The sequence below is a fragment of the Gorilla gorilla genome, chromosome 20 (assembly GCF_029281585.2).
Source record: "Gorilla gorilla gorilla isolate KB3781 chromosome 20, NHGRI_mGorGor1-v2.1_pri, whole genome shotgun sequence".
NCBI lineage: Eukaryota > Metazoa > Chordata > Mammalia > Primates > Hominidae > Gorilla > Gorilla gorilla.
This window is the reverse complement of record NC_073244.2, coordinates 49,055,112-49,072,060: the sequence shown is the minus strand read 5'-3', so window position 1 is coordinate 49,072,060 and position 16,949 is coordinate 49,055,112. Positions and strand designations below refer to the sequence as shown.

The following is a 16,949-nucleotide window of genomic DNA, read 5'->3' as shown; positions in this document are numbered from 1 at the left end:
ATATATTCCACACACGTGTGTGTGAAATATATACATATATTCCACACGTGTGTGAAATATATACATATATTCCACACACGTGTGTGTGAAATATATACATATATTCCACACGTGTGTGTGAAATATATACATATATTCCACACGTGTGTGTGAAATACATACATATATTCCACACGTGTGTATATTCCACGTGTATATATTCCACATATGTATTCCACATGTGTATATATTCCACATATGTATACATTCCACGTGTGTATATTCCACATATGTATACATTCCACGTATTCATATATGTATTCCATATATGTATGTATTCCATATATCATATATGCATATATTCCATATATCATATATGCATATATTCCATATCATATATGCATATATTCCATATCATATATGCATATATTCCATATCATATATGCATATATTCCATATATCATCTATGTATACCATATATGTATATATTCCATATATATATTCCACGTATGTATTCCATATATATATTCCATATGTATATGTGTGTGTGTCTATAAAATATGTATTTGCCTTAAATGGAAATATAAACAAAATTTACCAACTAGTTTTTCCTCATTTGAATCTAGCCCATTTCTGATATACTGAATGGTAAATTTTTAGAGACCCAGGTCTCAGAGGCTACATTCCATTTTTTGGTCTTTTTGTCTTTTTTTTTTTTTTTGAGACAGGGTCTTGCTCTCCTTGTGCAGGCTGGAGTACAGTGGCACAATCACAGCTCACTGCAGCCTTGACCTCCTAGGCTCAAGCGATCCTCCAACCTCAACCTGCCAAGTAGCTGTCACCATAGCTGTTCATCACCATGCCTAGCTCATTTAAAAAAAGTTTTTTTTAGAGATGGGGTCTCACTATGTTTCCTCATCTAGCCTTAAACTTCTAGGCTCAAGCAGTCTACCTGCCTCAGCCTCCAGAAGTGTTGGGATTACAAATGTGAGCCACCACATCTGGCCCCATTATTTTATTTTTGGTTTGTATTATTTTTATTTGGCCCCATTATTTTAAATGGGAAAAATAGTATGTTTTCAGTTCATTAAAAAATCCTAACCAAATTTAATTTGAATTCAACTTAAGCCACCTAAATGACCTCTATCAGGGATTTCTGAATAATGTAAAACACTCAAAAGCCAGTTAACAGTTAATTACCAGATATGTTTGTGCATGCAGTGATTTTGAAAAATATAATACATGAATTATGCTTTCCTTCTACGCTTTAAGGAACAGATACTATAGTGACAATAAATGTAATATATTAGTACATAATGGACGCAAATGACAGATAAAAACAGCTTTAAATAATTTGAACTTGTTAATTAGAATGTTGTTGAATGAGGGCTGATGGTCAGAAATTAATGATGGTGAGAAGAGGTTAATGGTGTTCAGTGAGTGAAGGTGAGTGAGAATAATATATTGGAGCAGCAATCATCGCCTACAGTTCTTCTATGATTCCAAGCATCTGGTGCACAGAACTCAAGACCTCAAAATTGAGTTACTGTATACAAAGCTGTTCATAGAAAAACAAATGTTACCAAGAAATACTTACCTTTTCTATATGCAGTGTTATCTCTTGTCTTCTAATACATTATCTTTCTTCGTTTCAAACAAAAAAAAAAACGGAGTTTCGCTCTTGTTGCTCAGGCTGGAGTGCAGTGGTGTGATCTTGGCTCATTGCAACCTCCACCCCCGGGGTTCAAGCAATTCCCCGGCCTCAGCCTCCCAAGTAGCTGGGATTACAGGTGCGCGCCACCACGCCTGGCTAATTTTGTGTTTTTAGTAGAGGCAGGGTTTCTCCATGTTGGTCAGGCTGCTCTCAAACTCCTGACCTCAGGTGATCTGTCCGTCTCAGCCTCCTGAAGTGCTGGGATTATAGGCATGAGCCACCGCACCCGGCCTACATTATCTTTAATGAACATTGCAGCCCACTGAATTGTCATCACTCTGGAAACCACTGATTGTATATAGTGTATGATTATAATCTAAATGTTAATTCACTGTTTTACAAACTATTGTCAAAAAAAAAGTGGTAACTGAGAATCATTAGAACTCTGAATAATCAGTGTAACCACCATGATGCCACAACACTCATGCATTCTTCGTCTCTAAAGTACATTTTGCTCAGATTGGATAAGTTATGCCTTCATTATTCAGTCATTAACAATTGAGAGATTAACATAATTGCAAAATTATAAATTTAAACGAAAAGTTAAATGTCAGTAGACTGTTAGATGCCCTTCTACCATCAAACATACTTGCATATTAACTGCCATTTGCAGACAATATCTTGAGCCAGACTTTTCAAAAATATGTTCAAGAAATTCCCAAAATACGTAGAGCAGGTTCTACCTCATTGCATATGATACAGTTCATAACCAAATTTCCTTACTGGCATTGTGAGTTCCACTCTGAACAAACCAAATTAAAAGGTTGAGAAGACCTGCAGTAAAGAAAATACTATCTTTTGTTTAACCCATTGTTTCCCAGTCCTGACCATTAATCCTTTCTCTTCTGTATGCTTATTAATATCTTTGGCTTGTGAACACACTTGCAGAATTTCTTTTTAACCATAAAGAATGATGGTAAGGGGAAATTTTAAGCATTATGTCAGTTATTTAAATTTGATGGATGATATAGTGCTTTTCTGTTCTTCAATCATGGACTACACTAGAGAGGAACAATTTCTGTAGCCAAGGTTTTTACAATCCTCTACACTCCATCATTGTCTAGATCAATTTTATAAGGGTTTTGTCTTTTTTTGTTTAGAGGTGGGCTCTCTGTCACCCAGGCTGGAGTGCAGTGGCATGGCTCATTGCAGCATCAAACTCCTGGGCTCAAGTGATCCTCCTGCTTCAACCTTCCAAGTAGCTGGGACTATAGGTGTGCACCACCACACCTGGATAATTTAAATTTTCTTTTTCTTTCTTTTTTTTTCGTAGAGACAGAGTCTTATTTTGTTGCCCAGGCTGGTCTCAAATCCCGGGCTTCAAGTGATCCTCCTGCCTTGGCCTCCTAAAGCACTGCAATTACAGACATGAGCCATACCTGACCAAGGCTTTTTCTGTTGTTACAAGATTGTTTAAAAGGAGAAACTTAATAACTGTTAACTCTTTCAGCACTTATGTTTATTTCATAAATCATGTTTTCAGACAAATTTCTCTCAAAATGGTTGGGGGGGAGGGGAATGTACACTAATCAGAATTACTAAGACAGACAAAAGTGGTTGCAGCACTGCTTTAGTTGCTCCTTTGAGTTTTGTTACCATCATAACTGTTCAAAACGAAGCTTTACTTTCTTTACATCCATGTTTTTCTTTTTAAAAATCATTACATTCACGCCTGTAATCCCAGCACTTTGGGAGGCTGAGGCTGGTGGATCATGAGGTCAGGAGTTCAAGACCAGCCTGGCCGATATGGTGGAACCCCGTCTCTACTAAAAATACAAAATTAGCCAGGTGTGGTGGCACATGCCTGTAATCTCAGCTACTCGGGAGGCTGAGGCAGGAGAATTGCTTGAACCCAGGAGGCAGAGGTTGCAGTGAGCCAAGTTGTGTCACTGCACTCCAGCCTGGGCAACAGAGCAAGTCTCTATCTTAAAAAAAAAAAAAAAATCATTACATTTATCTTACAAAGTTACATACGAAGTTTATCCTATACCAAGGAAATAGTGTAAAATTTATTTTTATTTATATTTTTATTTTTTCGTTTTGAGACAGAGCCTCATTCTGTCACCCAGGCTGGAGTGCAGTGGCGCAATCTCAGCTCACTGCAATCTCTGCCTCCCGGGTTTAAGCAATTCTCCTGCCTCAGTCTCCTGAGTAGCTGGTATTACAGGCGCCTGCCACCATGCCCAGCTAATTTTTATATTTTTTGGTAGAGATGAGGTTTTGCCATGTTGGCCAGGGTGGTCTCAAACTCCTGGCCTCAAGTGATCCACTCGCCTTGGCCTCCCAAAGTGCTGGGATTACAGGTGTGAGCCACCACGCCCAGCTAAAAACATTTTTTAAAACCACCTTCATTGTATTGCACTCATCTACTGTTAAAACTTTGGTGTTTATTTTTTGATGTTTTCTTCTGTGCTCAAGTATGGGCCTCATTTCAGTCTGGTAACAGTATACTATAATAGGATAACTGCAAATATATCTCACTTTAATTTGTTTTAACTTTAGAAAATTTTAAACATGGGCAAAAATAAAATAGTACAGTGTACCCATAACCTCTTTAATAATCACCCTATTTTTGCCTTTCTTGTTTTCTCTCCCAATAAGTTTTCACTGGGATATATTAAAGACAACCAGCATGCTATATACCTTTTCTCCCTAAATATTTTCAGTATGTATCTTGAACAGATAAGTCAACCTTTCACAATAATAGTTGGTTTGAGTCCAGATTTGAATAAGGTCTGTACATTATATTTTGTTGTTATTTGTCTTGTGCACCTTGCTTTTCTTTTTCAAAATGCCTGCAGAATTACATGTAGCAACCTAGTAACAGCAATGCCATGATATACTCTATCCATTCCCCATAAGCTGAGTATTCAGGCTGAGTTTTCTATTTCTGCAAACTAGTGCAATAAATATCTTTATATGTTTATTCTTGGATTTTATTTATATACAATATATTACAACTGATTATACTGCCAAGTCAAAAGTATTTGTGCATTTTAAATTTTAATAGATTATGCCCAATTACTTTTGAAAATGTCAATTTACATTCTCACCAATAATGTGTGAGAGTGTTTCTTTCCAGTGACATCACCAGTGTCAAAAAACATGAGCTTCTGTTGGAGCCATGATGGAATAATTGGTTTGTATGACTGTGATCCCTGACAGAAGAGAATCATGTGGGCCAGGTGTGGTGGCTCATGCCTGTATTCCTTGCATTTTGGGAGGCCAAGGCAATCACTGGAGCGCAGGTGTTTGAGACCAGCCTTGGCAAGTTAGTGAAAACCCATTTGTATAAGCAATACAAAAGTTAGCCAGGTGTGGTGGTGCATGCCTGTATTCTCAACTACTTGGGAGACAGGTGGGAGGATCACCTGAATTTAGGGAGGTCAAGATTGCAGTGAGCTGTGATCATGCCACTGCATTACAGCCTGGGTGACAGAGTGAAACTCTCTCTCTCTGTCTCTCTCTCTCTGTCTGTCTCTCTCTCTCTCTCCATATATATATAGTGAAGTTGTGCAATAGTCACACAAACTTTCTACTTGGAGACACATTCTGGATAATGAGAAAGCTGATCCCAAACAACATGAAGTTCTTACTGTGTTAAGAAGATAACAGACAGAAATGCTGGCTGGTGCAGGACAGAGTTCCAGAGAGGAAAGAGATATACAGAAAAGATTTTCAGAAATGTGCACAGAGGTCTTTCTCTCTACCCGGCCTAATTGGGACCCAAATTCCTCAAGTGGAGGGAGAGCTTTGGATGATTTCCACCAGTATCTCCTCGCAGGTATTAAGGGAGCCACTCGGAAACCTATAAACTTGTCTAAGGCGACTGAAGTCGTCCAGGGGCATGATGAGTCACCAGGACCGTTTTTAGAGCACCTCCAGGAGGCTTATCGGATTTACACCCCTTTTGACCCAGCGGCCCCCAAAAATAGCCATGCTCTTAATTTGGCATTTGTGGCTCAGGCAGCCCCAGATTTAAGAAAACTCCAAAAACTGGAGGGATTTGCTGGAATGAATATCAGTCAGCTTTTAGAAATAGCCCAAAAGGTTTTTGACAACCAAGAGTTTGAAAAACAAAAACGAGCAACACAGGCAGCTGAAAAGGCCGCTGATAAAGCATTCAAATGACAAACAAAAATCTTAGTGGCGGCTATCCAAGAGGTACAGAATGAAATGGCCCGTTAATTTGGACAGACACAGAAGAACAGGCTTTTTGAAACCTGAAAAAGGCATTAACTGAAGCCCCTGCTTTAGCCCTCCCTAATATCTCAAAGCCGTTTCACCTGTTTGTCCATGAAAGCCAGGGAGTTGCTAAAGGGGTGCTTACTCAGACCTTAGGACCCTGGAGACGCCCAGTAGCCTATTTATCTAAGAAACTGGATCCTGAGGCCTCTGGATGGCCAAGTTGTCTGCCAAGCAGTAGCGGCTACAGCAAGCCTAGTCCAAGAGGCTGATAAGTTAACTCTGGGCCAAAATTTAACCCTTACGGCTCCTCATGCCGTAGAGACTTTACTTCAAAGTGCTTCTGGCGAATGGATGTCAAATGCTTGCATCTTGCAATATCAGAGTTTACTGTTAGATTAGTAAACTGACTTTCTCTCCCACACGGTGTTTAAATCCAGTTACTATCCATGACTGTCAGGAACTGTTGGAAACTACCGAAACTGGCCCACCCGATCTTCAAGATGTGCCCCTAGAGAAGGCGGACGCCACCGTGTTCACAGACGGTAGCAGCTTTCTCGAGCAGGGAGTACGAAAGGCCGGTGCAGCTGTTACCATGGAGACAGATGTGTTGTGGGCTCAGGCTTTACCAGCAAACACCTCAGCGTAAAAAGCTGAATTGATCGCCCTCACTCAGGCTCTCCAATGGGGTAAGGATATTAACGTTAACACTGACAGCAGGTACGCCTTTGCTACTGTGCATGTACATGGAGCCATCTACCAGGAGCGCAGGCTACTCACCTCAGCAGAAAAGGCTATCAAAAACAAGAATCCCCCGTCTTCAAAGCCTAACAGATCAAGCAGCTCTCTGGGGAACAACCTGCGACCAGGTAAATGCCAAACAAGGTCCTAAACCCAGCCCAGGCCACCGTCTCCGAAGAAACTTGCCAGGAGAGAAGTGGGAAATTGACTTTACAAAAGTAAAACCACACCAGGCTGGGTACAAATACCTTCTAGTACTAGTAGACACCTTCTCTGGATGGACTGAGGTATTTGCTACCAAAAACGAAACCGCCAACTTGGTAGTTAAGTTTTTCCTGAATGAAATCATCCCTCGATATGGGCTGCCTGCTGCCATAGGGTCTGATAATGGACTGGCCTTCACCTCGTCTATAGTTCAGTCAGTCAGTAAGGCGTTAAACATTCAATAGAAGCTCCATTGTGCCTATCGACCCCAGAGCTCTGGCCAGGTAGAACGCATGAACCGCACCCTAAAAAACACTCTTACAAAATTAATCTTAGAAACTGGTGTAAATTGGGTAAGTCTCCTTCCTTTAGCCCTACTTAGAGTAAGGTGCACCCCTTACTAGGCTAGGTTCTCACCTTTTGAAATCATGTATGGGAGGGCGCCGCCTATCTTGCCTAAGCTAAGAGATGCCCAATTGGCAGAAATATCACAAGCGAATTTATTACAGTACCTACAGTCTCCCCAACAGGTACAAGATATCATCCTGCCACTTGTTCAAGGAACCCATCCGAATCCAATTCCTGACCAGACGGGATCCTGCCATTCGTTCCAGCCAGGAGACCTAGTGTTTGTTAAAAAGTTCCAGAAAGAAGGACTCACTCCTGCTTAGAAAAGACCTCACGCCATCATCCTCACGATGCCAGTGGCTCTGAAGGTGGATGGCATTCCTGCTTGGATTCATCACTCCCGCATCAAAAAGGCCAACAGAGCCCAACTAGAAACATGGGTCCCCAGGCCTGGGTCAGGCCCCTTAAAACTGCACCTAAGTCGGGTGAAGCCATTAGATTAATTCTTTTTATCTACCTCGTTTGTTTTTGCCTGTTATGTCCTTTGCGCCTTCCTACTCCTTTCTCCTCACCTCTTTCACAACAGGATGTATATTTGCAAACACCACTTGGAGGGCCAGTACCTCCAAGGAAGTCTCCTTTGCAGTTGATTTATGTGTACTGTTCCCAGAGCCAGCCCGTACCCACAAAGAGCAACACAATCTGCCGGTCCCAAAAGCAGGAAGTGTCAACCTTGCAGCAGGATTTGGACACTCCAGGAGCCAAACTGGATGTGGAAGCTCCAAAGGTGCAGAAAAAGGACTCCAAAATGTTGACTTTTACCTCTGTCCTGGGAATCACCCTGACACTAGCTGTCGAGATACTTACCAGTTTTTCTGCCCTGATTGGACAAGTGTAACTTTAGCCACCTACTCTGGGGGATCAACCAGATCTTCATTCCATAACTCGTGCTTCTCGTCCTAAATTATGTACTAGAAAAAATTGTAATCCTCTTACTATAACTGTCCATGACCCTAATTCAACTCAATAGTATTATGGCATGTCATGGGAATTAAGATTTTATATCCCAGGATTTGATGTTGGGACTATGTTCACCATCCAAAAAATCCTGGTCTCATGGAGCCCACCCAAGCCAATCGGGCCTTTAACTGATCTAGGTGACCCTATGTTCTAGAAACCCCCTAACAAAGTTGATTTAACTGTTCCTCCACCATTCTTAGTCATAAAAGATACACTCCAAAAGTTCGAGAAAATCTAGATAGGCGCCAACAGGAACGAGAAAACAACATCCCCTGGTATCAAAGCATGTTCAACTGGAACCCCTGGCTAACTACTTTAATCACTGGGTTAGCTGGACCTCTCCTCATCATACTATTAAGTTTAATTTTGGGGCCTTGTATATAAAATTGGTTTCTTAATTTTGTAAAACAATGCATAGCTTCTGTCAAACTTATGTATCTTAAGACTCAATATAACCCCCTTGTTAAAACTGAGGAATCAACGATTTGATTCCCCAAAAACACAAGTGGGGAATGTAATGCCCAACCTTGTTTTTACCAACTCTGTTTTTAGACTCTCCCTTTTCCTTTAATTACCCAGCCTTGTTTCCACCTGAATTGACTCTCCCTTAGTTAAGAGAGCCAGACAGACTCCATCTTGGCTCTTTCACTGGCAGCCACTTCCTCAAGGACTTAACTTGTGCAAGCTGACTCCCAGCACATCCAAGAATGCAATTAACTGATAAGATACTGTGGCAAGCTATATCCGCAATTCCCAGGAATTCATCTGATTGATAACGCCCAAAGCCCCTGGTCTATCACCTTGTAATAGTCTTAAAGCCCCTGCACCTGGAACTGTTTAATTTCCTGTAACCATTTATCCTTTTAAATTTTTGCCTACTTTATTTCTGTAAAATCGTTTTAACTAGACCCTCCCCTCCCCTTTCTAAACCAAAGTATAAAAGAAAATCTAGCCCCTTGTTCGGGCCGAGAGAATTTTGAGCGTTAGCCGTCTCTCAGTCGCCAGCTAATAAATGGACTCTTAATTCGTCTCAAAGTGTGGCGTTTTCTCTAACTCAGGTACAACAAGGGAAAAACACTGTAAAGGAGTCTCGGTGATCTGTGGGAAAATATAAAGATATATGTAAATGTGAGTCTGAGAAGCGGGGAGAAGGCAGAAAAAATATTAAAAAATAATGGTTGAAAATACTCCAAATTTTTTGGAACCTATCAGCCACAGATCTAAGAAGCTCAAGGAATTCAAAGCTAAACAGAAGACAAATTGCTGAAAACTAGTGGTAAAAGAAAATCTTCAGACCAGCCTGATGGAAAAAAGATACATACATGGGGACAAAAGTAACAAGATTCATAAACTCCTTGTGAGAATCTACGCAAGCTAGCAGAGAAAGGAATAGGGGGGAAACTCTATCTGGTATTTCTGCACTTGGTAATAATATGAAAAAAGTGAAAACTTTTATAAACAAATGAAAGCTAAAGCCTCAGGGAAAAAAACTGTGTTCTTTGCAGCAACATGGGCACAGCTGGAGGCCATTAAGTGAAGGCATGCAGGATCAGAAACCCAAATACTGTTATGTTCTCACTTATAAGTAGAAGCTAAACATTGAGTACACATGGACACAAAGATGGGAACAATAAACACCAGGGCCTGCTTGAGAGTGGAGGGTGGAAGGAATGTGAAGGTCAAAAAACTGTCAGCTACTATGCTCACTATGGGTGGCAAAATCATTTGTACACCAAACCCCAGGGATATGCAGTTTGCCAATGTAACAAACCTGCATGTGTACTCCCTGAGCCTAAAATAATAGTTTCAAATGAAAAAAGAAATGAACGGTAAGAGAATTCATCACCAACAAATGCAGATGGAAACATGGATTCATACGTAGGAAAGGAAATTAACAGAAAAGTTAAATAGGAGTAAATATTGTTTTCCTCATATTCTCTTGAAAAAGTAATTGAGTTTTTAATGCAAAATCAATAATGTAGTATAGGGATGGTAATATTTGTGGCAATTAAAATATGAAAATGGCTCAAAAGGTGAGAAGGTGGAATGGAATTATTTGTGTGAGATCCCAACAAAATATACGATAGGGTATAATATGTAAAACTAGACATTGAAAGCTAAAAATGAATGTTGAAAGCCTCTAGGAAAAAAAGCACTCAAAATTCTAAAAAGTGCCGTAATAAATAAGCCAGTAGTAGAAGTAAAATAGAATATAATTAAAAAAATACAAAAATAGGCGGAAAATTAGAAAAAGAATTAAGGATAGATAAGAGAAACAGAATAAAGAGCAAGATGATTGTTACAAACCCAAATATATCAATAATTACAAACAATGTTAATGGCCTAAATACTTCAGTAAAAAAAGCACAGAAGAAAGCCAGGCGTGGTGGCTGATGCCTGTAATCCCAGCACTTTGGGAGGCCAAGGTGGGCGGATCACCTGAAGTCAGGAGTTTGAGACCAGCCTGGCCAACATGGTGAAACCCCGTCTCTACTAAAAATACAAAAATTAGGCAGGCGTGGTGGTGGGCGCCTGTAACCCAGCTACTCAGGAGGCTGAGGCAGGAGAATCGCTTGAACCCAGGAGGTGGAGGTTGCAGTGAGCCGAGATCGTGCCACTCCACTCCAGCCTAGGTGACAAAGGTTGAGCCTGTCTCCAAAAAAAAAAAAAAAAAAAAAAGATGTTAGGTTATATAAAAAAAAATTAAAATATGAAGACTCAGGTTAAAAAGTCAAAAGTATATACCAACTCAAATAGGTTAAAAGTTAAAAAAAAAAAAAAACACCATGCAAACACTATACCAAAATGGCTATGTGAACATAAAACAAATTGTCTTTTTTTGTTCGAGACAGAGTCTCATCCCGTCACCCAGGCTGGAGTGCAGTGGTGCCATCTTGGCTCACTGCAACCTCTACCTCCCGAGTTCAAGTCATTGTCCTGCCTCACCCTCCCGAGTAGCTGGGACTACAGGCGCACACCACCACACTCGGCTAATTTTGTATTTTTGGTAGAGATGGGGTTTCACCATTTTGGCCAGGCTGGTCTCAAACTCCTGACTCCAAGTGATCCCACCACCTCAGCCTTCCAGAATGCTAGGATTACAGGCATGACCCACTGCACCCGGCCCTCACAACAAATTGTCTTTGAAACAAAGAATATTACCAGGGATTTATTTTAAAAAGGCATATTTTATAATACTATAGAAGTGTATTGACCAAGAAGACAAAGCAATCATACAAGTACTTGTGCCTAGTACCAGAACTAAACAATACATTAAAAACTGCTAGAAATAAAAATAAATGAACTCAGAATTATATTTTGAGATTTTAATACTGTTCTCTCATTAACTTTTAAAAGTATATAGAAAATCTATAAAGATATAAGATACCTGAACGGTGCTAATAGCCAACTTGTTGGAAGTGATACTTATAGAATAGTCCACCTAACAGCAGCAGCAGTGTTTTCACTTATACAAAGAACTTTAGCAAGCTTGTTTATATTCTGAGCCATAAATTGTCAATATATTGAAAAGGATTGAAATCAGAAAATCTGTTTTCTAACCACAGTAGAATTAAGCCAGAAATTAATGTCAAAATTAAAAAATGTTTGCAAATTAAGCAACACACATTTAAGTAAACTATGGGACAAGTAAAAAATTACCTATTTGGAGTCAAAAATAACAGCATATAAAATTTTGTGGAATGCAACTAAACCAGCACTTTGAGGGAAATGTACGCTTTTAAATACATATCAATGGTTTAAGTTCCCACTTAAAGAAACAGGTGAGACTCAGAAAAGGAATTAAGCTTAGAGCTGAAATCAATGACCCCCAAGAAAGCGAAAAACAAGAAAAGCACACTTGGGACCACAAGAGGGCGCATAAGAGAGCCCGCGGACTACAGAGAAACGGCGCTCCACCGCACGAGACACATTCTTTTCACCAGACACCATACACACACACACACACACAGACATGCAACACTTGCACAGAAACACACACAGAGATATGCAACACTCGCACAGAAACACACACACCCAGGCAGCTCCTGAGGCTGCTTGGTTCTGCTGTCCGCCAGAAGCCCCTCCCCGGAGACAGCAGCCCCGGTACACACAGGCAGGCGGTACCTACCTCGCAATCCCAGGCGGGACAACATTCAAGGAGACGCGCTCCCAACACCGTCTAGGCAGGCCTGACCCTTCGGGGAGATCCGATAGGGATCACGCGGTACATCCTTGAAGCTACGCTGGACGTTTCTTTAGCCTGGTTCGGCCCTGCCCGACTCCTAGGGTCCGGGGACCAAGGCGACGATCCCCCGGAGAGGAGGGAGCCATAGCCCAGCGCCGACGCACTGCCAGAGAGGGGCTCCAGCTCCGCCAAGCCGCTAGGGCCTGTCTCCAGGCAACGGTGGCTATCACTGTGACGCGAGCCCCGGCTGAGCCGTCGCGCCTGATGACGCGCGCCTGGCGCATGCGCATTCGCGTGCCCGGCTGGCGCTGCCGCAACGTCAGGGCTCTCAGGGCCCATAGGAAAACGGTGGAGGCCGTGCCGGCTGCGGCCCGGGGAAGAAGGCTGCGTGCGACCAGCAGCGCAGGACGCTGACAGTCCTGACCTCAGTGCCTCCTTCAGCCCACTTCGTGTACGGGTCTGGGTGGAGGAGGAGGCGCTTCAGACCTTGAGGTGGGCACTCGGGACTGCTCTCTGATTTGATTCTAGATTGGAGGGTGTGGGCAGGAATCGGGTCCCGTGGGGCTGGGGATCCAATCTGGTGAGGAGTTGAGGGGTCGCTGGGGTAGGAAAACATACCTGAGACCCCAGTGGAGGGTGTGAGCAGGACATTCCCTCGCCTCATGAGCTGACTGGCCCCCTTTCGACCTGGGCCTCCCAGGATCCTGTCCTGGTCTCCCAAGACCAGGGCCTTCGGCTTCTCAGCATTGCTGTCCGGAAAAGGCGGGAACAAGGACAAAGTCAAGCCCGATGTGAAGCAGAGGTGGCAACACCTAAAACTGGCATCCCATGGGGGCAGAAAATGTGGAGAGAGTGTCTCAGAGGCTTTCTGGGGTGAATCCAAGCCCAAAAGGGATATCCAGGCATGCTGGCGAGGGCCACTGAGGATCCCCCCCAAGAAAGCAAAGCACAAGCAAAGCACACCTGAAACCATAGGAGGGCCTGTGCCGGAGTCCAAGCCTCGTCCAGGGATTCCTGCCAGAGGAGCCAAGAGGATCCTGCAAAGTGCAAACCACCCCAGCACCCACACCGGGATCACAACCCACCACCGGGCCTACACCCAGCTAACCCCCAGTCCCTTTTGCTCCGTGAAATCCCTGGCAGAGAAAAGGTGCAGTGCTGAGAGGCAGTCCCAGCCAGGAACAGAGCAATGCGAGACCCCTCAACAATGAGAAAACACCAGCAGATGAGATGAAACATAGCCTTCATTAGAAGGCAAAGGCCAGCTACGGCCTCTCATTCTATGTGAATCATGCAGCCATCTGATGCAATAGGGAGACCAAGAGTTTCCTTATTGGGGAAAGCTACGGGCACCCACGGTTCCAAGAGCATCACAGCTACCCAGTCATTAAGAAATGTGAGTGTTGAGAAGGAAACACTCATCACCTACATCCCCGCCAAGGTGGTCCTGGACGAACTGGGAAACATTTGCTGTGAAGGACGTTCTGGAGGACTGTGAGCCAGACCAAGGAAAACCTGGGCCGACAAGAATCAGGGAAGGCAAGAAAAGAGGGAGAACAGAGTAGAGGCCGCAGCCCAGGCAGGATCAATCCATCCCACTCCCATGTGCCTCGGGGAACCAGGGTCCAACAGGGGACCTGGCCAGAAAGGCAACAGTCTTCGGTCCAAAGGTTCTCCGAACACTCGTGTCTTCTGTCGCCAGCACAGCGCCATGGTGTGGACAGGTTGTACAGTGAAGAGGAAAAGGGGATGGCGTTGGAAACAGTTTCTTTGACATCTGTCTGCACCTGTTCTGCAGGTGAAGGTGCGGGACCTCCTCCACACCTCAGCGGATTGTATCTTCACCCCCATCTGACCTTTTTTCTGCACACATCCTTTAATCCGGAATGAAATCTGAAGAGGATGAAGGAGTGCCCGCCTCAGGTCCTGAAGGTCCGACTCCGCCAGCCACCGAATTAGAAGTGGGCTCAAGGGGGTACTGAGGACAGGACGGCTAGGGTCCGTCCAGCCTTGGGTGTGCCGCAGGACCATGGGCCCCGGGAGGAATTTGTTCTTGGTTGTCGTGTGCTGGTCTTCTTTCTGGAAGAGTGGGCGGCTTGGGAGGGGAGGTGATTTGGACGTTTGCGGGTCGCAGCCAGCCCCCCACTTCACCGAGGCTTTAGGAACCAAGAGCGAAACAAAGAACGCTTGCCCCGCAACCCAAGCCCGGCCAAAGAGACGGGCGCATCAGAGGGTAGGCGGACTACAGAGAAACCGCGCTTCACTGCACGAGCCACATTTCTTTCACCGGACACCACACACACACTCACACGCACACACACACAGAAAGACACACGGAAACATCCAACACTCGCACAGAAACTCACACAGCCAGGCAGCTCCTGAGGCTGCGCGGTTCTGCTCTTTGCCAGGAAACCCCTCCGGAAAGAGAGCGCCCCGGGAACACAGGCAGGCCGTACCTCGAAATCCCAGCGGGGACAGCTGTCAGGGAGACGCACCCTCACACCGCCCATGCATCCCCGACGCACCTTTGGGATCCTTAGGGATCACGTGGTGCTTCCTTGAATCTCCGCTTGAGGTTTCTTCAGGCAGGTTCGGCCTTGCCCGACTCCTAGGATCGCAGGACCATGGCGACGATCCCGCGGAGAGGGGACGCACTGCCACAGACGGCTGGGGGCCAAGCCGCTGGGGCCAGTCCCCCGGCAACGGTGGCGGTTACTGTGACGCGAGCCCCCCCTCAGCGCTAGCGCCTGGTGATCGCGCCTGGTACGTGCACTTTCGCGTTCCCGGTTTGTGGGCCGCATTGTCAGGGCTCTCAGGCTGCAGCCCAATAGGAAAACAGTGGAGGCCGTGCAGGCGGCGGTTCGGGGAAGGAGACTGCATGCGACAAGCAGTGCAGGACCCTGACTGTCGTGACCTCAGTGCCTCCTTGAGCCGACCTCGTGTTTGGGTCCGGGTGTAGGAGGAGGTGCTTCAGACCGTGAGGTGGGCACTCGGGATTGCTCTTCTGATTTGATTCTGGACTGGAATCAAATTGGAATTGACCCGGAATCGGGACCCACGGGGCTGGGGAACCAATCTGGTGAGGTGTGGAGGGGTCGCTGGTGCACAGAAACATACCGGATACCCTCGGGGTGGGTGTCAGCAGAACATTCCTCGGCTCCATGAGCTGACTGCCTCCCTTTGATCTGGGCCTCCCAGGGCTCTTCCTGCGTCTCCAAGCTCAGGGGCTCCTGCTTCTCAGCACTGCTGTCTGGAAAAGGCGGGAACGAGGACTAAGGCAAGCCCAGTGTGGGGCAGAGAAGGCAACACCTGGAACTAGCTTTTCATGGGGGCAGATAATGTGGAGAGTGTCCCAATTACATCTCCCTTTATTCTATCCCATACTACTAAACCCCACCAGCTATTTGCCTACAAACTGTGTATCAGTCAGGACATCAGGACACCAAGATAAAGGACTAGAGTTTGGTAATCAACTACTGGCTCCTCCAGCAGCTCAGAATGTGGCCTGTATGCATCACTTCACTTAATTCATTCAAGAAATGCTGACTGAGTTCCTACTGTGTGTTGGACACTTTCTTAGAAGTGGGACACACTGCAGTGTGTGGGACAAAGGCTGGGCCGCTCATTGCTTATGTTCTAGTTGAAGAGAGAGTCAATCAACAACATTCTACTTTCAGACATTGATAAATGCTGTCATGAAAAGACAAGGAACATGAAAAGGTAAGAAAAGGGTTGGAGAGAGATGGGATGAGGGGTGCCTGGGCAGACAATGCAATGATCTGGCAAAAGAGTAGGACAATCATGAGACTGCATGTGTTCCAGTTTCTGCTGCTGTAAAACAGCATCCACAGGTTACATCTTTACTATTCTGTTACATACATACTATTATTTAAATAAAAAATAGTACTAGTTAACTGTGAAAATTGCAATTAATAGGGCAGATTAAACAAATCCTTTAAATTTAAACAAATGTTTTATGGTTTTTTATCCTCTGATATATTGTTTCAACTTTAAAAAACCCTCTTTATTTGATATTTAAACTCTATATTAATGTATATTCTTAAGATACATAAATTTAAGATTGTTTTCGAGACAGGGTCTCATTCTGTCACACAGGCTGGAGTGCTGTGGTGCAATTATGGTTCACTGCAGACTCCACCTCTCCAGGCTCAGATAATCCTCCTGCCTCAGACCCCCGAGTATCTGGGACCACAGGTGTGCATCACCACACCCAGCTAATTTCTTGTATGTTTTTGTTGGGATGGGGTTTTGCCATGTTGCCCAGGCTGGTCTCAAACTCCTGGGCTCAAGTGATCTGCCTGCCTTGGCATCTCAAAGTGTTGGGATCACAGGCGTGAGCCACCACATCCAGCCTAATTTAAGATTTTTAAAAAGCAGAATGTAAATATGGTCATGCATTGTGTAATTCTGTGGATACTTTCTGAGTAATGCATGGTTAGGTGACTTCATCATTATGTGAACATTATAGAGTGTACATACACAATCCTAGATGATGTAGCCTGATGGTACAGCCTATCACTTCGAGGCTACAAATCCAAATTGCCTGGA

At 44.2% G+C, this 16,949-nt stretch overlaps 1 protein-coding gene across 26 annotated transcripts in view; it reads right to left on the bottom strand.

Moving 5' to 3' along the window:
* The window catches only part of ZNF793 (zinc finger protein 793), a 79,430-nt gene that overhangs the window by 21,420 nt on the left and 41,061 nt on the right, over positions 1-16,949 (bottom strand). For 17 of the 26 annotated variants that reach the window (XR_010132134.1, XR_010132123.1, XR_010132128.1 and 14 more), the window contains exons 4-6: positions 14,906-15,630; positions 12,996-14,456; positions 12,321-12,836 (exon numbers count right to left, since the gene is read on the bottom strand). The gene's annotated coding sequence lies outside the window, so the exon portion shown is untranslated. Of the gene's footprint in view, positions 1-12,320; positions 12,837-12,995; positions 14,457-14,836; positions 15,631-16,949 lie in introns of all 26 variants that reach the window. The other 9 variants (XR_010132127.1, XR_010132141.1, XR_010132121.1 and 6 more) reach the window with 7 other exon arrangements.